The sequence below is a fragment of the Tyto alba genome, unplaced genomic scaffold (assembly GCF_018691265.1).
Source record: "Tyto alba isolate M040663 unplaced genomic scaffold, T.alba_DEE_v4.0 Super-Scaffold_7, whole genome shotgun sequence".
NCBI lineage: Eukaryota > Metazoa > Chordata > Aves > Strigiformes > Tytonidae > Tyto > Tyto alba.
The window spans coordinates 22,020,541-22,043,762 of record NW_024881328.1 but is presented as its reverse complement, the minus strand read 5'-3'; the positions used below and the strand labels follow the sequence as shown (position 1 = coordinate 22,043,762).

Here is a 23,222-nt window from a genome sequence, read left to right as displayed (position 1 = left end):
TAAGGCTACAGGAAAGAGAGAGATGCGTATACTGTCTTACCCATGTAAAGATCAGCATCCAAGTAGACTGCATAAAAGTCTAGAAATAAATTAACACAATTCAGTTATTCTTGCTGGCTTCCTTCTCGTCTCCCCCCAAACTAGCCTTTACTTTTCATGAGCAAACATCATTTGTATGCCACATAAGATAAATCACAAAGTCAGCCTATTAACACTATCGCTTCTCTGGCTGGCGTGCAGGGTGCTTGCCTGCCCAGCCGGCGTTCATGAACCAGCAGCCCTTCCCTGCTGCTGTGCCAGTCCTACCTCCGGCACCGGTGAGCTTCGAGGCTTCCCTGGATCCAGGGAATATGCCAACTCTGAAGCTTCATTTGTTCTTAGCATGTTTCCTGGGAACAAGTTCAGTTTATCATAATTTCATAGAATGAGACAAGCTGCATTAAGCCGGCTGGATCGAGCGCTGACTCCTCCAAGGCACACCAGTAGCTGGAGAGTGCCTCTAGGCTCCGTGTTGCTGGGTTTTACCATTGCACTGCTTCAGAGCTAAAGGATAGTAGAAGCATGCAACAGACAAGCTTTACACGAGAGTCTTTGAAATATTTAATATTTACTTTATATAGAATAAAACATATATGGATTCAGATAAAAAGAAAGAAGCCCTGTCAGAAATGTACTTTGTTTCTGCTCGGCTTTGTCGCATTGCTCAGACTACATCAGAATGCTTTTTAAGGAGCCCGCGCCTCCCCCCGCACTGGATACGTATGTTCTATTTTTCCTTTCTCCAAAAGCAGATGAGAGTGTGGCCCTGGAGGTGGCCCAGTGGCAGGGTCTCCTCCCAGGTGATCTGTTGCTGAGGATTTGTGCAGAGCCTCCCCCTCTTTCAGGCAGGCTATCAGAGTTAAAGGGCTGTTATCCTGTGTCACTATTGCACACTGAGGTGTAAAAACAGCAGAGAAACAATCTGAACAGTTGCTAAATATGAAGAGACTATAATCTCTTTATAGATTCTTATAGCTAGCACTGTCTTGCTAGTCTTCTTTACATGCACTTTTAGTTATTTAATTACCAGAACCCACATATCCCCCTCCTCTTCCATAAAATAGGATAACATGAATTTGTGGCCTGTTTCAGAGCTTCACCAGTTTCAATTGGTTTTGCCCTATAACTGGGGCAATTTGATGAGGTAGAGGTTGACAGATCTCCTTCACTACTTGGCATTTGTGATCTTTTCCCACCAAGCCATAGCAATAAATGTTTGGGAGCAGAATATTTAAGTGAGGCTTTTAATTGTTCCATAGAGCTACAGAAAACAATGATCTTGGCACACACACATACATCTTTGTAAATAAATACAGTTATGATAAATATATATACAAATACTACTGTAGTGTCTGGAGAGGGGATCTGTCCTGCTGTAAAAATTCAGTGGGGTCACTGGGACACAGTTCTGAGAAAGGCAAAACACATCCCTGGTCTGGTAAATTGGTTTTCTTTCTGGCTTCATTGTGAATCTCTGATATCTCATACTATGTAGGTCAGCGTATTTAATGGACACCACCATTAAGGTCTCACAAATACTTCAGATATTCTGCATATGATGAATTATTTTAGGAAAATAGATATTTTATTCTCTAAATGTGTATATTCTTCATTTTTTCTTTAATAAAGGCAGGTGCATTAGTTACCATGAAAACTGTGCAGATATCTGAGGGAAAGGAAAATTGTAACCAGTGCTTCTTACAAACTGCAAAATTACATAAAATAGCTTTTCAGTCCAGCAATGTCAGGGTTGTGATGTCCAATCTTGTGTGCTCAGAAACGATTAGAAGCAACAGAAGCCTTATACCATTTTGAAGAAAAATTCCAAGGTGGTGTAGGGAATTTTTTGCTCAGTAATAAAATCTACAGATAACTGTCCAGGATGAATATTTGTTATATTGGCCCTTGGACTGCTATCTCCTGAAATACATTCATCTTTTTCTGTTGGGTGTTTGGTTTGGGTTTTTTGGTTTTGTTTTGCCCTTTTTAAAAGAAAAATAAGAGTTTAGTTGGTGGTTTTAGGTTTGGAGTGTTTTATACCATTGTGTGGTAATTTTTGAGCAAAGTGTAGGCGAAGTAGTTAAGAGTAAATTGGATGTAGTTTCCCTGACAAGTGAAATTTTAATTATTTTTTAGGAAGATTGAGGGGGAAAAAATAAAAAGAGCTCCCTGCTTTCCTGAGATGGGTGTGTCTGCTATTCCTGCTCTGCTGTGAGGTGAAGATATAAAGATTAAAGTTCATGTTTCTGCTTTACTTGAGATTTTTGCTCCATATGGGGAACAAATTTGGAAGAAAAGAGCACAAACAAAATTGGCAAATAGTGCAAATACAAAACAAAATTTGCTGAGGAGCATTGTTCTGCTATTTTAGCTGAGATTATTGTTGCTTTCAGGACTGATATCTCTCTCTTTGTAGGATCGCAGAGGGGGTTAGATAAGTAGCTATGTTGTGTATTTTTTTTGTCCATAGGGCAAACGCTCCTAGAAATTACTTCTGTCAACGTTGTTCCTCCACAGTAATTCCAATAATGTTTAGCTTGCACAAGCAAGAAAATACAAAGCTTGATTAGGGAGGGAAACATGAACTGAGCAGTGAAATACATATTTTTGCGATGATTTAGCAGTCAAGAATTTCAGAGGTTGCCAAATTCAGTTATTAAAGATGATGCTAATTCATCAAGGACCTAAACAAGTGCCTAACTCAGGCTGTCCTAGAATTACTCCTGTGTTGAAGGTATCTTGCAAAATTATTCAGTCTGTGAAAGCAAACCTTTTCCTTGTCATGTATTGTGACTTGAAACTAAACTCTGCAGCCATGCAATATGCGAGACTTGTATATCAAGGATGTGAATTACAAGGAATGAGATCAGAGTGTAAAATTAATGTGCTCAAATTATAATGCATTAAAACTTTTCTGTTAATTACTCACTTGGGAAAGAGGAAGAATAAAGTATGTGAACTAAGGTCAATGCTTTCATCTAAAACACAACTGAAAGCACTTCAGTGTCCACATGTTATTGTGGTTCCTTTAGCAGTTTTCCCAGAAGCTCTTCAGAACTTTTTTAACCTAGTCAATAGTACATATATCAAAAGCCGCCTTAAATGATAAAATGTGTAATAAATTAATTAATATATTGTATTTCCAGTCCTGATATGGGATTCAGTATATTGTCACTATAAGGATGACTGTTTTTGTTGGTGTTTTTGGTGGTGTTTTTTGGTTTGGTTTGTTTTGGGTGTTTTTTTTTGTTTATTTTTGTTTTTTTTTTTTTCAGTTTTGCCATGATGTTCTTGAATTTGGTGTTGAAATTTAAAGACCCTTAAACAGCAGGATATGGGTTGTCACAGGAAGAGAGGAAGGTTTTATCAGCTTTGGACTTTTTTGTCTTTTGGGATAGGGTATGTCACATCTGGGGACATTAGCACGGGCAACGGGAAGTGTCACCTCCTTTCCTTTGTTTTGTGGAATGAAAGAAAGCTTTTTAGCAGGGCAGCAGCAATGTTAAGATCTTGGATCCTTGTTTTTAAAAATGTTTTAATTCAGCCTGTCCCTTTTCCCTACCTGTCTGTCATAATATAAGTAATCAAAGGCTCAAGCTTTGCTAGGGTAGATGAGTGTAAAAAGCAAATGTTTAGCATCATGCTTCCATACTGTGACTCAAAGGTCTGCACCTAATTGCACTATTCACAGCTCACGCTGTGCAAGGCAGAGCAGCCACCCCGTCAGAGCACAGAAAGCACTACTGTGTAGCTACTGTAAGTAATTGACCTGATGGAGACTGAGTATTCGCAGCAAACCTTTTACAAACTGACTGCACATCACGAATAATCCTCCAGATAATGAGTACATTTGAGAATCTTGCTAACTGTTCATGGGCAATTTTCAGGCAGACGTCAAATGAGTTCAGCAAATGTTACTCTTCAACTGCAATATTTTGCCAATATTTTGGAATGCTGCTGTCTCTCCTGAGAAGTTGCTGATCTTTTTATTTCGAGAAAGCCCATCCTATGTAAGTGCAGTTGCATTAATGTAACTAGATCCTGGCAGATGCACATGATAGAAACCACAGCTCTTGAAGCCTGGCATGTTGCCATAGTTGTAATCCATACTGTGTTGCTGCCTACTGCTGAGGCATAATGTAGGTGCCGAGTAGAGGCAGTCAGGATGCTGAGCCTCAGGGATGATCCCAGGTGAGAAGCCAAGGGAGGCCAGTGCTGCTCATCCTGACACCCAGGAGCCTGTTAGGCAGAGAACAACCGAGTCCAATTAACACTGTGCATCTCTGCCAAAATGTACCTACTCCTTTCCCTGAAAAAAATCCAGGGAATGCAGCTGCTAAATTATTTAGTAAATGTAGCAAACTCTTCTCATTTTCCCTGAAGAGATATTTTTTAAAGAGTTTTCTATGATCATGGCTTCCATCTGTATATAGACCAAGACACTGAAATGTCTTCACCATTTATGAAGTCCTTACATTACCTAAGGAAAAGTGTGTGATTATTACCAAATCTTGTTGAGAAGATAATTATCCTGAACATTAAGAACACATCTACAAAGAAATCTGCGGATGCTGTTGTGTTCTTGGCTGTATGTTTTCATAGTAATTTCTTGAGGAAATTCTGGACAGATGGCATAAGTGATTTAACAGGAGATTGCAGGCTCCTCTCTGGCAACTTCATTTGAAGGTTTCTTAAGTATTCCAAATGCTTTTACTGTGCCTGGGTGTAATGGACCTCAAACTAAATCAGTGCTGCAAAGGACAACATTCCTCTCCACAATATATGTAGAAAGGGACTGCAATGGATGTAGGAGCCACAGTCTTGAGTTGAGGGGAGGAAAGTACAAAAATTCATTTCAGATCCACATTTTTTAGAAAAATCAGTTCTACTTTGGGGGTCCCAGCTGTCATATGTTAAAAGAGGCTGTTTTCCCTTTTCTTCCTTCAAAGGTGAGGACAAATATTTTCTGAAAATCAGGCAATGTTTTAAGATATGTCGTTTATATAGAGAGAATCATTCCTTGTTCACAGAAATATTAATGATGGGCTTTACCCTAGGTGGTAACTGAATATGAAAGCAAGTATTTGCACAAGTGATTCTTTCATGCTAACAGTTCTCTTTTCATGAATGCTGATTTGCAGATGGTTTATGCTGCATTTCACCATTGAATTGAAGACTTGATCTCTGGAAATAAATTTGGGATTTATAAATTATTTTTCAATATTTACTACCTGCTCTTAATGTGAATGAAAGGTAAGAATGACTATGCATTAGGGAATTTTATGTAAATCTTCTAAGTCTTACGTAAGGAAAATGCAAGTTTTACAATTTCCAGTAAATGTGCCCATGCTACTGAAACTTGCCTAACTTTTAAAGAGCTACTGCGGTCTTTTCAAAGAGTTAGAAGTTAACTTTACATGAAAGCTAATCTGCGTATGAGTGACTTCTCTGTATTTTCCACTTTAAATTTTTTCAATTAACATATCTTTACAAAATAAACAGGATTTTCTGTTCTTTTTCAAGGAGTGCTGAGACAGCCCACATAAAGCAATTAAACTGTGTTTTTACTGGTTTCTTTTTTATGTTTAAGAATGAATTATGCACCTATTTTTTCTCCACAAAATAATTTGCAAGTTAAAAAGTAAACAGCTTCCACCATGACTAAGCTGTGACGTGCAATTTTCAATTGCAGAAGATCAAACAGTTGAAAGAAATATTTAGGAATATTTTGATAAGCACAAATGTCAGATTTACCATGGCTGAGGGGAGTGGGATAAGCTACTGATTAGGTAACATGAGCTTGGCATGGAGGACCATTCCTTGTCTGGCACTGTGTGGAGGTAGGATCTCCATGTTGGTTTGAGCAGCTTTTCTCTCTGGCTTGGTTTGTACATCAAGAGCTTTGTAGCTACAAATTCCCATCCAAGTTTTGCAGCTCACAAGTATTTTCTATGCAGAAAATACTTCCCTGCTTTCTCCGAGCAGAGACTTGAGAGCTGCTAGGTTGGCCCCACACTGTTCAGCGATTTTCATACACACAGAGCACTCCTCAGGGAGCTGGGCGATAGCAATCAGCCTCAGTACAACTGGGGACTAGCTGCTTTCTCTCGTGGTGACTAGGAGCCTGGTCTGCACCAGGTGTAGCTACATGGGGCTTCTGTAGCTGCATTTTCTTCCTGGTAAATCTGACTCTGAATAAAATTGGCCTTGGAGAACCCCCTGTGCTGGTGGTAGAGGACAAACCGGTGATAGATTCAAGCTTGTTCAAACCAGACGCTGCACCTGTCTGGGTTTGGTTCTTTCATAAAATCAAAGCATTCACAGTTGGTTTGTTAACTAGAAAAAAAGGACAGTTTTGTAAAATCTGGTATTTATAGGAAATTGATTTTTTTTTTTTTTTTTTTTTTTTTAATCCCATCTGGCAAGTCTGACTATTACATTTTCAGTAGCCTTGTTACTGTTTTGGTAATTTTTTTAAAAAAATTATTTTGCTCATAGTCATTATATGTTTGTGACAGCCTAGTCTTCTCCAAAGTCTTCAACAGTGGTACCACACTGCTAACTCCACGGGGAAGGAGACAAAAGGATGGACCAGACCCTGAGGACTGTCTGTAGATGGGTTTCTAAAGTTTTAGCAAACCAGATATTCTTGGTCAGATATTAATCTAGAATGGTTAATAGCTAGATTTTACTCAACTCAAAATGATAGAACTTGGGGCATTCCAATCAGCAGTTCTGTCATTGTATATTGATGATTGCAAGCGATTTGCCTGGAGCCAGTACATCCTACTCTTAATGGCAGTTTTGCTGCTGACTTTAGTAGCAGGTATTTTAAGCATATATCCTTTGTGCTAACTAAAGGGGAGAGAAAAGAAATTAAGAACATAAAATGAAAGAGCAGAAAAATTTTAAGCAGAAATATTTTTCTTTTTTTTTTTTTTTTTTTTCTTCCCTTTTAAAATTGCTCAGGAGATGTCAAATGTCAGATCTGTGGGTTTTTTTCCCATGAATGCCTTTCAGAAACAATTTGAAAAAATACTTTGTGACTTCATGTTGTGATAGGTCATTTCTGATTACATCAACTGTGGCTCGTTACAGCAGTAACATAAATGGCATCTCAGTATGCTTATAAACTGATGCAAATAACATATTTCACTTTGGGTTACCATAGCCACAACTGTTATTTTCTTTAGCTATTGTACTGAGCTCTATTGTGAAGTCTCACAGCAAGGCTCCTTAGCTCATGTCACCACCAAATTGGTTACAATATTTTGCATCTAATGAAGTTTAGGACAAAAAAAAAAGAGGTTTTGAGTTCTTAGGGAAAAAAAAAATGAGGGGAAAACCTTTAGAAATGCTTTAACAAAATCTTTATTACTCATGAAAGAATTTTACGTAATTTATTACCAGAGCCAATAGGTTAAATTACCTTCAAGTAATAGTGTTTGAAATAAAATATACTGCTGTTCTTGCCTTAAACTTCTTAAATTTCACTGTTTCACTTCCTTTGTATTCACAGCAAAGCCTGTGAAATGGTGATCTGGGTTATGACACCAACAATAGATGACAGTGGCCTTGATTATATAGATGCCTACCCTATCAGCACTGCCATTCTCAATTAATCTTTGTCACAAAAAGGAGGAGTAACAATTATGTGAAGACTGGAACACCTGAAATCAGTGTCTGTGGTGATGATAACTATTGAACTGGATAATGAATCTACTTCCCATAATTCACATGTTATCAGGGGTATTGGAGGAAAAGTACAAACAATTAAAACTCTTGGATTTACTGGGAAAAGGTCTACAATAGTTTTGAACCTGCCCATTAAGGTGTGGGTCATGATGCTTAGGGAAATTTGCTTTTAACCTCATCAAAACTGGGGGCACTTCAGGCTGGAAACATTGATTATTGCTATGTATAAGTACATTTTTATAACGTCAGAGCATACCTCTTATTGACAGATAGTTACTGGAGGCATTCTTTTATATCTCAGGTGTACCTGTATGATAGCTGTAGTTATTGTAATTGTTATGTATCTTTTACCTGTGAATGATGGAGAGATTTTTTTTTTTAAGGCTGAAAAATGGATAGAATTCACATTATTTTCTCATTTCTTTCACGTCAATGAGTCTAGAAAATTTTGTAAAGAGTGAATTTAGGTGCTCATATAATAGGATAGCTCCAACTTTTTGTGCTTAAGAAAAAACATTGGATATTATCAAATGTCCAAGGAAATTGTTGGATGTTGTGACACTGTGGTTACATGGGCTTTTTTTTTTTCTTTTCCCAGGAAATATTCAACATGTTGAAATGTTCCAGAGCCTTGCTTTGTCCATCTAGGAATAGGTTGCAGTTCAGTTTTTTTCATGTTTGAATTATAGCAATTAATGTCAAGTTATGTTGTGAAACATTTGCCACTGTAAGCTATTTATAAGTCAAGCATCAAGTTTTTAATTCCCTTTGTGAAGTAGTTTTGATACATTTAACACAAGCTGTTGCTTTCAAAATCGCACCTGTCTCTCACAGAACTGTAACATAAAAGAAAACACCAACCAACCAAGTGACTTTTGTCTTCAACTTGGAAAATATGGCCCATACTTCAGCCAGGTGACTTATTCTCAAATACATGAAAAATACACAATATACACTTTTTTCTTCTTTTTTTTTTTTTTTTTTTTTTTTTTTTTTTTTTTTGGTAATTGGCTAATCATGGTTGAGATTCCCCAGTTTATAGGAACTTTTTGGGGCATGGTTTTCTGATAGCATTGCCTTAAATCTGGCAGAGACAAATACATGCTGCTGTAAGGCCGCTGAGTGGTGGCCGGCTGTGCCCCCTCCCCTCCAGCTGGTTCCTGGGGTGCCCCTCTGGCACTTTGGCTGGATTGTCCAAACAAGTTACTTTGTGGAGAAGGCATAGTCCCTCTTGGAGAAGTGGGATTTTCCTCCTCTTTGCGCTGAAAGGAGCTGGAATCATATTTTATTGGCTTGGCCGTTTACCTTAAATACACGGAGTAGCGCTTCCCCGCTAAGGAGCTGGTGTAACCATCAGCTGGTGTACATGCTCACAGGCCCGCTGACCTCAGCGCAGCTTAGTTCAGCTGAGGGCCAGCACTTCTGTCTGTTAGCTATATATAATTGCCTTTACAATGAAGACTGGAAACCTGTTTCTCTTCACTTTGTCGTAACTAAATGGTAGATGGGCTTTTGCTTGAACTTAAATGAAAACCTACTTTTACTGGGGATTGAACAAGAAAAATTTCAGCTGCAGAAGAGGGCATTTTTTGCAAAGCTATTAACATTTGAGAGCAAGGTAGTGTCAGGCTTTTTCAACTAGCACATACGGAGCATTTCACAGACATGACCCCAGACAATTTGTCAGCATTTAGTTTTCTGAAGCTTGAAGTTGAAAGGACCATTGCACAACATTACACTTACACATTCATAGAACATACACTCAACACAAGAGGCCATATCTCTTGTGGCAAGGATTTAAAAATGGGCTCATAGTAACGAGATTTTTGGATGAATCAAATAAAGGAGTGCATGCTGTAGTAAACTGGTAAATAGATATCCTTGTGAATCCACAGGAGTAAATTTGTCTTCATTTTTCTACGATATTTCAAAAGTGCAGAAAATTGTGTTCTCAGCTGAGACACAAGTTTGAAAAATACTGTTTGGGATCATAAATGGGTTACTGCCTCCTTAACTAAACTGTAAACCCAGAATGGGTTATCAGTTATGCCCACTTAGTCCACCCTATTTCCCCAAAGACTGTTTCTTTATTTTTCCACTTTATTCCCTTTACGAAAATTGTGAACATTGTCTGTTAGTGAAAGAAACCTGGGTGTCTCTGGAGAAAGCAGCCAGTTAACAGGTTTTCCATTTCTGCTCGGATTGGAGTTTAACTTGAGCCCTATGGGAGTTGTTGTAGGCAAAAATTGAGGAAATTTTCTCACAAACTGTTATTGATGAACAGTTCATGGGAATTTCTCAGTTAATAATTTTTATCTCCCAAATGGGCAGAATATGGCTGATTATCTCGGGTATCTAATAAAGCTGCAGGAAGAACTGCATTCTGGTAAAGAGTAAATCTGAATTCCTGTTTCAACTCACTTTTATCACTTATGTCATTAGAGATGCCCTTGATGTGTACTTTTAAAGTTTTCACTAGGGAGCATAAATTTTAAATCCTAAAGAACTGTGTGAATAATCAGGAATACTAACTCTGATTTCTTAGATATTTGGTCTGTGAGCCTTTCGAATTAGGGGTATTTGCAGTGACTGGTGACTAGGAAAATAGCTAAGCAAACTTCTTAATGTGTGTCCATGTGTGTTTGTCTGAAGTCTTTCCCTAAACATAACAGGGCCCATTTCTGTGGGTTCATTATACTACCAGCACATTTTGCTTTCTATTTTTTTCCTATTGTGACTAGGGAAGTGTAACCATTGCAGTTGCAAATTCTCAGAATAATTGGAAACTCTCCAGTTGGCTTCTCCACCTGTAATTGCATTCTCCCTAGTGGGTCGGTGTAGGTGTAAATGTAGATTCATTGTCTATATAGAAGGATTTATGAAAATATAGGCAAAGTAGTGTTATGTAAAAGATGGCCTCAAGCATATTCAGAGTTGAAAAGCAGGGAAAGCAGTCTTCCTCCTCCTCCCAGCTAGACTTTTACTGAGACTCTACTGTGGCATGGATAAAGCATGCAATTACAGTGCTGCTTCAGAAATGATTATATAGCAACTTACACGCAGTGTTACTCAGTGCTTTCTGTTGCTCTGTTTTGGTGTGTTGTGCCGCTAGCATCGCCGATGCCAAAGATGACTGTCTGCCTTGATTCTGATACAGCTCAATGGACAAAATTATTTTTTTTATCACCCACTTTTCTTTGGCATGTGTTGACTTCTGGTTGGATAGGAGTATAATGCACTACTGATAGAAATCCACTTTGTAAAGCAGTAAACAGTGAATATGTTCTGTCACTGCCCAAGGGGAATCATATCATACCTTAGTTATCCATGTATTCAAGGGCAAGCCTTAAGGAGAAAGAGGGTACATGAATATACAGTGTAAAAATACAGATTGCTTCTCTTAGCTCTCCATCTGTGGACCTTCAAGAGCTTTATAAACACAAGCTCACTGAGCAGCTGTATACCCCAAGGGGGCAGGTGATACAGTAAGAAAACCTGCCAAGAAGGGTCCAAGTCTTGATACATACCTCAGGGTTGACAGAATCAAATAGAGCAGTTTCAGAGAGACATTCTTCTAGGAGACTTTCTTATGGAAGCAACATAACATCACACTACCCCTTTGATCATTTTCCAAACTTTGGTGGTGCTTAGTCTTTGAGTAGAATCAGAAGAGATTGCTATATAAATAATATGAACCCAGGCCTTCTCTGGAGGAAGGTGTTTGGCTCATATAGTGGCTGGAAACAACAGGGATTTTCTTGAGTATGTTTAAACTCTGTGCAGGTCTCCCCCAACATCCTAGGCCCTTCTGTCACTTTCAGTGGTCGCCTTTCAGCATTATTTTAATCTGAGAGATCTCTTGAACAAAAGAGATTTTAAAGCAGTCTGCAATATGGGGTTTCATTTATTTCCCAGCTATTCTGATATCAAAGGCAGCACGAAGCAAAAATGATATGAAATGCGGTAAAACAGCTGTCAGGCCAACTGGTGTGGGATCACACAGGCCATGGGAGGAACACTGCTTTGCTGTGTGACCGAATGCTTGATGTGGGAGTCTGTTAGATGACACAGCCAGTGTCTCCTCCAGCGCTATCTCGTGAGGAAGGTGGTGTGTTCTGACTCACTCTCTTCATGTGGAAAAAAACAGGAAACACGAGGGTTGATGCAAACATCACTAATGCTTTGTCCTGCTGCTTGGGAGAAAATAATTGGTTTCTTGGCACTCTCATTCAAAGCAGGGTAAGAGTTGCTGGGGAGGCAGGGGCTGTCTGGCTAAACCCTGCTGGGTCCACAAAGGACGACAGGCAACCCTGCCTGGGGTGTGCAGAGTGAAGCCTCCCCATACTGTGTGGTTCAGTGTGAAGGACAGACAAACAATCTAAATGCACAAAATTTCTAGTTATTCTCAAAAGCCTTTCTTGCTACTGATGCAATGAATAGTAATGCCCCAAAGCAAAGGGATGTAAATAATTTCTTGATTATTTCTTTTGGCTAATGTAGTAACAACATAACAAAGAGCTGGCCCAGTACTTTTAAAGAGAATGTCAGTGTTTTATTACTCTTTCTTACTTAAAAAAAGCTCTCTCAATTTTTTCCTCTGAACAAATTAATTTGCCAGTCTGTATAGCTTAGAGTGCACGTACTTTGCAAAGATGCTGCCATCTGCCATTTAGTTTCCTTTCTAAGCTGTGATCTTAGACATATATTTCATGGAAAAGGAAGCCAAGTGCTTGAGTTTATTTTCCCTTTGTGTGAACAACAATGTGAGTAATTCCAGAGCCAGGCAGTAAGGCTGCCTGAAATGCCAACTGCAAAATCACCTTTTCAGTGAGGCATTAATTCATTCTGTGAAAACTATGCACAAACTGGGTAAAAGACCTCACTTTTAATTCCTCACCCTGTCCACTGGCTGGATCAATTAAACTCTAAATATCAAGTTTTTGAGATGATTTTATGTAAAACTATTTTTTAACTTTTCCTAACTCTTACTCCTGATCGTCTTCCCTGCCTTTCAACCCCTTGCTACACATGCCTCCTGCAGAAGACGGGGGAGTGGTGGAGGGTGCTGCTGGGTGTATGGCAGGGCCAAGACTGCCTGTCCTTGGGCCAACCCAGGCTGCCAGGAGGCAGCCCCTTGCCTCTGGCTGGGGCACAGCCATCCCCATAGCAGGAACCCCTTAGTGGCTGAGGGGGATTAACAATCCCAGCCTGCGGGCAAGGGGAGTGAGAGAAGAAGAAAGGGGGTCACTTTGCCTCTCCTCGGCTGTTTGTGCCTTGTCTTTGGAGATGGGCACTTCAGGAGCTGAGAAATACTACATGAGATCAAGATGGAAAACATTTCTTTGCATCTGCACCTGGGAAATTAGAGCCACAGTGTGTGTGTAAGCTGGCACTGCCGCAAAAATATCCATGCATTTGTTAATACTTTACGATTAATTTTAGTCAGATCAGTTCCCCAGTCAGATCTGCCTCATGGTCACACGAAAGCCTGGATAAGCACAGGTAAGGGGCATCATCAGCCTGAAGCAGGAGGATGGGGCAAAATGGGGCAGACCTGTTTTCGTGGTCACACTCTGGCCTTAAGTGATCATCAGAGAGCTGAGGACTCCCCTTTTTTCCTCTAGGGACCGTTGCAGTAGCCCCAGGATTTCCTTATACTAGAATAAGACCAAGCAAACAGCTTCTTTCTTCCTCTTGCATCAATTGCAAACAAGTAATAAACCAAAAAGCCTTTACTTGCCTAATAAAATATTCAGGTTTAAACTTCAGTGATGGCTGGAATGTTTTGGAAATCAATTCAAGCACTTCTTGAGAATTAAAAAAATAACTCTCCCTTTTTTAATTTTTTCATTTGTTTTCACAATACATAATGATTCTTTGTATCCGTTGACTCTCCTGAGGTCCCTTTGAACTTAAAACTAGAAACTTAATTGGATTTTAACATGAAACTTGTTCGTGCATATAGCAGCTTTAAAGGGCATGAATAGCACAGTGTTTGAGAATGTGCTGCTATTTGAAAGATTGATATGATTTTCTGATTTTGACATAAAATGAAAACATAGTGAGGGGCTGTCACAAGCCTCTGAATCAGCCAGACTCTTTTTAAAAGCCAAAGACAGCTCTTGGCTCAGGTAGGCTATTCTCCCACATGTGCCTTTGCTAAAACAGTGTGTGTGTGTTTGAGGGCTTTTTTGCTGTTTTTTTCTTTTCTCCAGATGATGTAACAAGGGATAGACTATTCATTGCTTGCCAAGGGTTGTATAATATTGTGGCAAAATGCAATCCCAAGCTGCAGTTTTGAAGGTAGCATACCAATCACTTACTCATCAGGTTCCTACACTTCTTGCATGTAGGGTCAAACCTCTGTCATCAGGCCAAACCTATTAACAAGTTTTGCCCAAATGTTTTGAGAATGATGAAATTTGGTATGTTTTCACTCCACGTGTTAGTTAGTGTCTACTGCTAGGGTGGTAAGAGCCAATATGCAGCTGCTACTTTTTTATTCTTCTGTACCTCAAACCTAAGTCACTAAATTCCTCAGGTCAGCTAAAAATAATGATGCTTTGGGTTTGCCTGTGATTTTTTTTCTACAGTACATCTAAAGTAAAAGCAAGAAGCATTTAGTGTCACAAGTAATTTACTTCCATGACTGTGATTAAGTAATTTATTAGCTTTTGAAACACACCTTGACTTTGGATTTCCCAGGAAACTTTTAATAATAACTTCTTGCATCTAAATGAAGTTATAATAATGAATAGAAATAAAAATGAGATAGAATAGTCTTCCAACTAAAGGGTGTGTAGTTTTTCACCATATTGGTATCTGATTCTTCCTCCAGTTGATACTTGTCTTCAAAATAAACCTGATATGAATTGCACCTTCACTGAGTAACAAAATGGCAGAATGATCCACATTCTGGCTCTTGGGTGTTTGAGAAAGATTGAACACCACTAGGAAAAATTTATCCCCTGAGAGTGGTGTGTAGACAAAATTTAGTCACTGTTGTCTAGAAAGCTTCCAATATAGAGAGGTTTAGAGACAAAAGCAGTTGGGGGAAGTCAATCACCTCCATCATCATTTAGCTTTAACTTTGTTTGCCATAAACACTTTTTGTCATAGGGACTGTGTTCATTCAGTCTCACAGCAATCCAAAATAGTCAAAGGGGTGGTGACTTAAAATTAGTGCACTGTGACATTTATAATAACAAAAGCAATTTTGATATGGTAATACACTGCCTTTTAAATAAACTACTACAAATAGTCTCTACCATGTAGCAGGAGAGAGCAGGATATTCAGTATTATATAATATTTTTTAGAAACTTGAGAATGACAGCTTGTATGAAAAACACATGTAAGGAGATTGCTTTGCCAAAAGCTATAAAATATAGCAAAAATCCTCCAAAAAACAAGAACTGTTTTTAAGAGTGATCTGACAAGCTAAATAAGAGTAGGCTTGCTAATTTAGGCTGTCTGGAAGGAGTGTAGATGAGATTTTCAGCATCTTAGTGATATGACAACAGACAAAATCTACAAACATTCTTTAGGTGCCCTATATGCTGTATTTGGACCACCGAAAGGATTTTCTGCCTCAAGCAATACCAGATTATTATCCTGGCTGGCAGGAAACAACCTGTAAATTATAGCTCTATCTGGCACATATGGAAGAAAAGCCATCAGATGGTATCATAGATGAAAAATGGTTTTTCAGTTGCCTTGGTCAAGTAACTAAAAGTTTAGACGTATCATCTTTTAATTTGAGGAATGATGAAACCAGCAGTGACAAGAACAAAACTGCAAGTTTCTGAAAGTAGATATATTGAATTGAGAGGTAGGTCATTTGTCAGCCACTCCTGTAGATAAAATAAAATGGAAGACAAAAAGTTTGCTTTGTATCACAAAGCCAGAGACTGCAGCACAAGATTATGTATTCTAAGGCATCTACCTCTCTCTGTGTACACCTCTAGAGACATGGAAGAGGATCTTAAATTTCAGCATGCTCCAGCACCTCGAGTTCTGGAGGGAGAGACAGACTGGGGAGAGTTGTCTTTATACAGCTGACATCTGTAGCCTCTAGTGCCATCCATAAATTAGGCCCCTATCAAATTACAGTGCCCCTAGGCATTTGCTGTTTAAAAACTGCCCTTCAGAGGGAATGGGCAATCTTCTGCAGGATGGATTATGCATTTTACAGACCTCATAAGAAACCAGTCTGAAAAACAGGTACCAAAACAATTAAATCATCTCTGTTGGCAGACCTCTTTTAAGTCTCTGAAAACCTGCTGAGAGAAGTGGAGTTACTTTTGCAATATTATTTAGACGTTGTTTAGCTGTAACTTTACCTGATACATGCAGAAAAGGAATATAGCAGGGCATTTCAATTCCACCTTTCTTCTCCATTTGGCAGTTGATCTTGAATGCCCACATAGCCTATTAAACTCATTTTGTTATAGTTTTATTATTGACATTTGAGATTAAATGCCAGGGGATGAAAGGAAATTTTTTTTAAGGATTATGACTTTCTGTTTCAATACAACTTTGTCAGGACTACAAGACTATAGCAGCCTGCTGTAGTGTTTTATTTCAATCATTTCTTTCTACCTAGGAAAAATATCTCAGATTAGCACAGCTATTATCCCTTTGTTCCAAGGTTTATATAAAATTCGGCAGTGTTAATACAATTTAACTTAATGGGGGCTGTGAATGCTTGGCATTATCTTGTTCCTGTTTGCAGTGCTTGCTTATCTTCTTGATCCGATAAGCTACAAAGCAGGATAAATCCTTTATGAAAGCAGTGGTGAATCTTGCCACTACACACACCCACAACACTACAGTAAAGGATTTTTTCAGTGCTAAAATGATGCTTTACACATAGTACTCTTACCCACCCAATCCTCATTTAGTCTGAAAAAGATAGAGGCCATGGACCTGGGATGCTTTAGAGGCTGGCCTGAGAGCACCCACCTGGACTGCCCTCCACGTGGCCAGCAGTGGTGGTGAGCACAAAACCCTGGTGTGAGGAGGTCAGCTTCAGAGCCAGCATTCATGGTTTTACCTCCTGTGCTGGCTCTGGGGCAGCATCCCAGCAGATCTGTGTTAGGGCCTGGGAACTTACACAATTTTTCTACCAAAAATCCAAGACAGTCTATGGAAAGCCCATACTGGATTTGGTAGCTATTGGCAAACTAGAGATGTATCATACAGATTATGATTTTTCAATATTTTCAGCTGGCAGAAATGTAAAACCCTGTAAACTCTATTTTTAACTCTCTGTAGACGGAATATTCTGATCCACTGCATCCTAGAATTGGCTTTAAATACTTGGTGCTTTCTCTGAAATTATGATAGTAAAGGATAGAGCTAAAGTCATTTACAGATATTATGGATTTAGTGAAGACTTTGGAGTGATTTGCATGCCTAGTGTTATTCTAACACTAAATTAGAACTCAATTCATCTAGATGAAAGAATTTTTATCAGAACTATTCTGGAGAAGACAAGAATCACTTAATTTTGTATCTTAAAACTGCTGCTGTGTGATCAGATGCTCTTGCAGACTTAATCAAACAAAGCAGTTACAGAAAACAGCTTCTTGCTATCATTATCTCCAGCACTATCACTTTTCTAATTGGGCTTGAACAATTCTTATTCCAGAATAAACTACACCTTTTGCTGTTACCTGCTGTGTAATAGACCACTGCAGTTTGCATCTGCTTCACAGAATATGTTGGTTTGTCTTGTTAGAATGAAGATACCAGAGAACACCATATGTGGCACTATTTGTTTCAGGTGTGTCATTCTTTCCTTCCAGCTTTTTCTTACCGTAACTTGTTCATTACTTCCAAGCTGGTGATGTAAAATTATTCTGGATTGGTATCTTTAAAGCTCCCCATGAATGGCCATGTGCTTGATCTCAGTGGTGGATGAAGTATTTAAATAATGATTGAAGCAGTTTTAGCACAATAATTGTGCTAAGATTTCAGAAGTCAGTAATGATTTTAGTTGCTACAGGTTTAGGGTAGCATGAATGTGAATGAAGATAATACTGTATTTTGGTATGCTTCATGAAATAAAATTTTCTAGTTCTGTGTCTCACTTTTAGAAGTGGTAGGGCACACATACATGTAAGTTAAACTTTTTCAGTGTTTTTTCATGGTCTGAAACAATTCCAAAATTTCAAGGGCAATGAGTAGTACAAGAGGTGCTGGTGAGGTGTGATTAATTGTGATTGTATGCAGCCTAATAATACACTTTCTTCTTGATGGAAACTTTTTCTTGATGTCCACTGGACGTTAAGCAATTTAATGACTTGATAAGCAAGAATAAGGTGATTGCAGAAGTACCCTCAGCCGGCTAAAACTGAGCATGCAGCTCATTTTGCTGCTCTTCATTCTGTCTAAATGGGTCATTTAATTATAGGCATCGTGTCTGGGAGGAGTCCTTTGGTTTACAGTGGATGCTTGATAATGTCATATGGAGTTTTCTTCTTCCGCCCTGAACAAATGCATCCTGTATCAAGTGTTATAGCAAAGACTTTGCCTGAGGGTTTGCCTGAACAGTGTAGTTTGTACAATGTATCCCAGTGCATAAGAAAAGACCTTCAGGGAGCAAACCTAGCCCAGGTATCTATTGCTGAAGTCAGCTAGAAGGACCCACAACCTGTACGCAGCTTGGCATGCAGTAGTTTCTCAGTGGCTAACAAAAGGGGTTTTGGCTAAGACTGTGGCTGCCTTTCCTCTTGCTTTTGTGAGGGTTATTGCAGTCTGCCTGGGCCTCCCAGTGTAAACAGCATTTATACAGCCAGTGTTGTCAGAGGTAGAGATTCTTCCTTGCTGCTGCTTGTACTTGTCTCAGCTTCAAGATCAGGTGTATATATGGATACAGTTTCCAGTTACAGTTTTGACATTTAAATTTATAAATGAATCTCAAGGTTCCTCATATGCTACTGTTGCTGTCACCTGTGTTTCTTCTCTACTGGTATGGGTCTCGTGATTTTTGCAAGCTTTTTGTTGCTTAGTGTCTTCTTGAAGGGTACCCAAAATAGTATTAAATACTTATGAAATGGCTCCATAGTATGCTTCTGGTATGTTTTCAGGCCCGTTATGATATTTTCTTTTTTTTTTTTTTTTTTTTTTTTAAGTATTTTAAATAGAGCCTAGACTGCTATGTTAGATATAGTTCTAGGAAATAGAGCTCTTTACCATGGCCCCTGTATTGCCTCATGGAAGCCTAGTTAACTACTGAACATCTGCAGCTTCCTACCAGGGACGTATATCAGCAACTGCATGGCCATAGACTTCAAACATGAGAATTCCAGTATGTTTTCTGAGGAAAGGGTAATTTACTGAGGTCATTTGAAAGTCCTGCTGATGCCTGGTTTTCTGTCTCCTGTGCTTATAATTGGCCTGGGCAACATATGCCTGTTTATATTTCACAACATGCAATGCTTTATTTCTTTGCTAAAGTTTATGCTGTTTAACTGATTAATTGTTCAATGCTGACAGACTAGATTTAGCAGTGGCAGCTCTCAGATTTTAAGAAGATGCATCACATTGACTTTGTAAATGTGACATCTGGCTTTTCTTATTTTAACATGTGATAACATTTAAAGAGCCAGTCAGGCTTCTAGGATTTTGAATACCAGATGGGAATTTCATATTCCTGGTATACTGTATCTTATCTAGAAGATACTGAAATAAGCAGCAGCTAACTCAAAGAGGACCTGTGCTTTTCAAATCACAAATGATTGTGTGTTAATTTCTGTTACTACTTTAAAAATTCTTATTATTACCTCTGTTCCATCCCCACCCTAAGCCTCATCCATGTCCAGCACGTCTACTCATCATTTCTATAACACTTTTTTTTGTTGCTACATTCTTTTGTTGGTGCTGTGGTGGGACCTAAACTTAACAAATGGCAGTAAGGAACTGGGCTGTGCCCAGATCAAGATTTTCATGCTCTCAAGCATTTTAGTGTAAACACCATTATTTTCAAAATAAATAAGGCCTTTAGAGGCTTTACTCCGCATTAGAAATACAACAGTATAAAAAACAAGCAGACTACAAGCCAAACAAAATTTTTAAAATCCTGATAATGGACTTCCAATGCTCTCACATACAAATCCACTCTGTTTTGTATTGTCATCTGTTATGCTTTACAAGTAGCACAGAAATGAACTTAAAGTAGTCAAGATAAAGTAGCCCTCAGGTTCTCCTAAATGGCAACTAAGCTGCAGCAGCTACTGTGCATACAGTTCCTGTCTGTCAACTGCAACAACTAGTCTGCAGTGGGAAGAGAAATAATCTGTTTCTGATGAAATGACTCTTTAAGATGGATGGTGTCAGTAGTGAGGATTCTGAGACTTATGTAAGAGTAAACAAGTACAGTCCAATATAACAGCTCATTAGATAGTTGCAATAGTTGTTGATCAGTGCCACTTTCATATTTTCAGGCTATAGGTAAAGATCTTTTTCTCCTTTAATGGAGGTGTTGCTTAAAGTGGTCGGAAAATTAGTGATCAGAATTTTGATATGAATGGAACCCCAAAAGTCATACTAATTTAGATTTGAACATGTTTAGATGTGAAAATGATGTTTTGATTTTTTTAAATTAAGCATTTAAAAAGCTTTGAGATATTTAAATATATCTTATTTTTGATTTCTTATCACGATGAGAAATGTAAACATTGAATAGCTGGGGAAAGAGTGCCTGTTCACTTGAGATTTACAGCTCGCTATTGCAGTCTCAGAAATTAAGATGCTCATCTGAGCTCCAAACCTTTAAATGTTTGCTTTTGTCTTCTAATGTATAAGGACATTCTTTTGAAAATACCAGTTCACATAAATGGCATAATTAGCATTGAATTCCCTGTATAAATAACAGTAATCTAGAATTGTCAGACTGTATTCCCTGTTCCTCATGATAAATCTGCTTCATAACCATTAAGTTGTTATAATATCATACAGTTTTAAGCAATTAAAATCATGAAAATCATGTTACCTGACATTTTCAAATTGTAGTTTTGATGGACAACATGAAAACAGGAATAGTGAAAGAAAAGTTTTATATTCCTCCTATTTCACTGACCTTCATCCTTATTTCTAGATTTTCTGTTCAAATATTAAAAGATCTAGTGTAATAAAGGATGACAGGAAGCACATCTGACAACACTATCTCTTAAGTCTTGTCAAATAAAACATTTGGTGGAAATGCTTCTTAGCACCAGCAGGTTAGCATTAAAAGTGTAATGGTTTTAAAGGAAGACTGAACACCCCTCTGATGAATGACAGCTCCAGATTTTAAAATTAAGGTTTGAGATAAAGATGCTGCTGAAGTTATCAAAAGAAAAGTACCCAGCAGTTGTCTAATGCAAAATGTTCATGACAGTACTATTTGTTTGTCAGAAAATTACCCATGTTGGTGATCTAATGCTGATGATGGTGGCACACATATAAAGTAGAAGCCCTGATCACATTGTCAGTCACACAGCCAGAGTTCCTGCCCTTCTCTTTTATACAAAAAGATCTCTGTTCAAATTTCTCTAGCATAGTTGGAGGGACCAGTTTTTCTGAGCTCTGAATTAAGAGTTGCTTCCATTTGCTTGAAAAATAAGTTAGAAAAAGCCAGCCTATAAAAGCTACTTTATTTTGCTTATTTGTTTTCAGTAATAATTATGCTAAATACTAAAAATACTGAAGGCTTACATTTCAGCTAAGCTATTCTGCATAAAATTCTCAAAATTACACATACATGTTGAAGCTTTATATTAGACTAAATTCCAGACAATTATTTGGACATATTTACTCATGCTTTCCACACAGGGTTTTTGCATGTGAGGTTTGAAAAACCATGGACAAGGTAGAAGCTAAAGTTGACTTCTGCTGTGAACCAGTCAGTGTGTTTGCATAACTTTTCCAGCATTCTCCAGCCTCCTCAAAGCCAAACCACCAGGAAACACTGTCTCCTTCAACCTCTGATGCCATCAGAAGAGCCTGTCCTTCATGAGTAATTATGAATACAGAATCCTTTTTCTGTGTTTTACATAATATGTTCAATTATTTTGAATTGCTATTAGTATTTTTCCAAGTTGAATTGAGGAATGCAGATTATTTTTTTTAATGCTATATCCAGACACTTAAAATGCAAGACCACTAATATGGGCTCCTTGCCATTATTTATTGCTCAGGCAGCATTCAAGGAGATTCAGTGTCACTGGAATGGGAATGAAGATCTCATCACTCACTTTATGTTTCTCTTGGGAAAGTTATCTTTCTAGGAATCATTTTTCCTCTAATTTTCAAAAACGGATATCAATAAAACTTGGAAATTTTAATGTTGATTTCAAACATCTATGTTTAAAAATGTGAAATTAAGTTTAGTCATCAGGTAATACTGACCAAAAGTGTCTTTTGTTTGGTTTCTTGATAACAAAGCTTCAAGGTAAACAGAACATTGCTTAAGTTGATAGAAACAGTTTTAGATTTAGAATTCTTTTAAAACTTCAAAACAAAATGCCTCATTTTAGTCTTAAAATCTCTGGTATCAGGTAATTATCTAAAAGTTGGGCTATTGCTCATTCAAAGACATTTCTGGTCTCATTATCCTTATGCAGACAGCACTCTCATTGGAATCATCCTGAACTTTGCTTCTGTGACTAGTGTGGGTTTGAATGAGATGCTGAGATTTCCAGGAGGTTCATTGTTACTCTTTTTATGCTTTGTTGTATCTTCCATTCCATTCCTTCTTTATTGTAGCAAAACTACTGTCCATTTTTCTTTTGTTCCAAAAATCTATTAATTCTTTTTTAAGAGAACAAAAATAGAGGGGGGAAAAAAAATCTTTGTGTCAAAGGAAATGAATATTTGTGTCTCAGGGAATACTTTCTTTTAAAAGTTCCTTGAAAAACTGCAGTAAAATAAAACCTGAGATATATTCTTAGTGGATTGTGGTGTATAAGTATCTGTATTTTGACCCAATCTGTTTTAAGGAAGTCCATGAACAAGAGTGTAATTCATTTGACTTTTACATTGGTATAAAACAGAAGGCAAATTAGCTAGATACTGAGTATATTTAAATTACAGTTTCTCCTGGCAGTAGATCATACAGTGAAATAATTTTTCCAGAGATGCCTCTCCCTGCCTTCTAACAACTTGCTGTTTCTTGCCACTGTTGTCATCAGAAAGTTCTTACAGACTGAAACATAATAAATAAAGCAGACCTTAGCAGAAGATAGATTCAAAAGTCACTACAATAAATGTCCCTGTTCTGGAGTGGCCCATACACATAGGGTTTCCAGGGTGCAACAAACTTCATCCAGTACATCAGATGTCCTTGGGAAAACTCTTTAGAGAAAATGTAACAAGCCCTATCCACTCAGTGAATTCATCCGAATATGCAAGAACAGACAAATGTGTATAGTTGTGAGAATACAGCTTCATCTCTAACATCATCCTTGCGTGGAAGATGAGCTTGGAGAGGAAACTTCTTAAGACT

General features: G+C 38.1%; 1 protein-coding gene across 3 annotated transcripts in view; it reads right to left on the bottom strand.

Annotated features, from left to right (window-relative positions):
* Nucleotides 1-23,222, bottom strand: part of B3GALT1 (beta-1,3-galactosyltransferase 1) — a 220,613-nt gene that overhangs the window by 5,393 nt on the left and 191,998 nt on the right. For all 3 annotated transcript variants that reach the window (XM_042783936.1, XM_042783937.1, XM_042783938.1), the window contains one exon: nt 41-79. The gene's annotated coding sequence lies outside the window, so the exon portion shown is untranslated. The remainder of the gene's footprint in view (nt 1-40; nt 80-23,222) is intronic.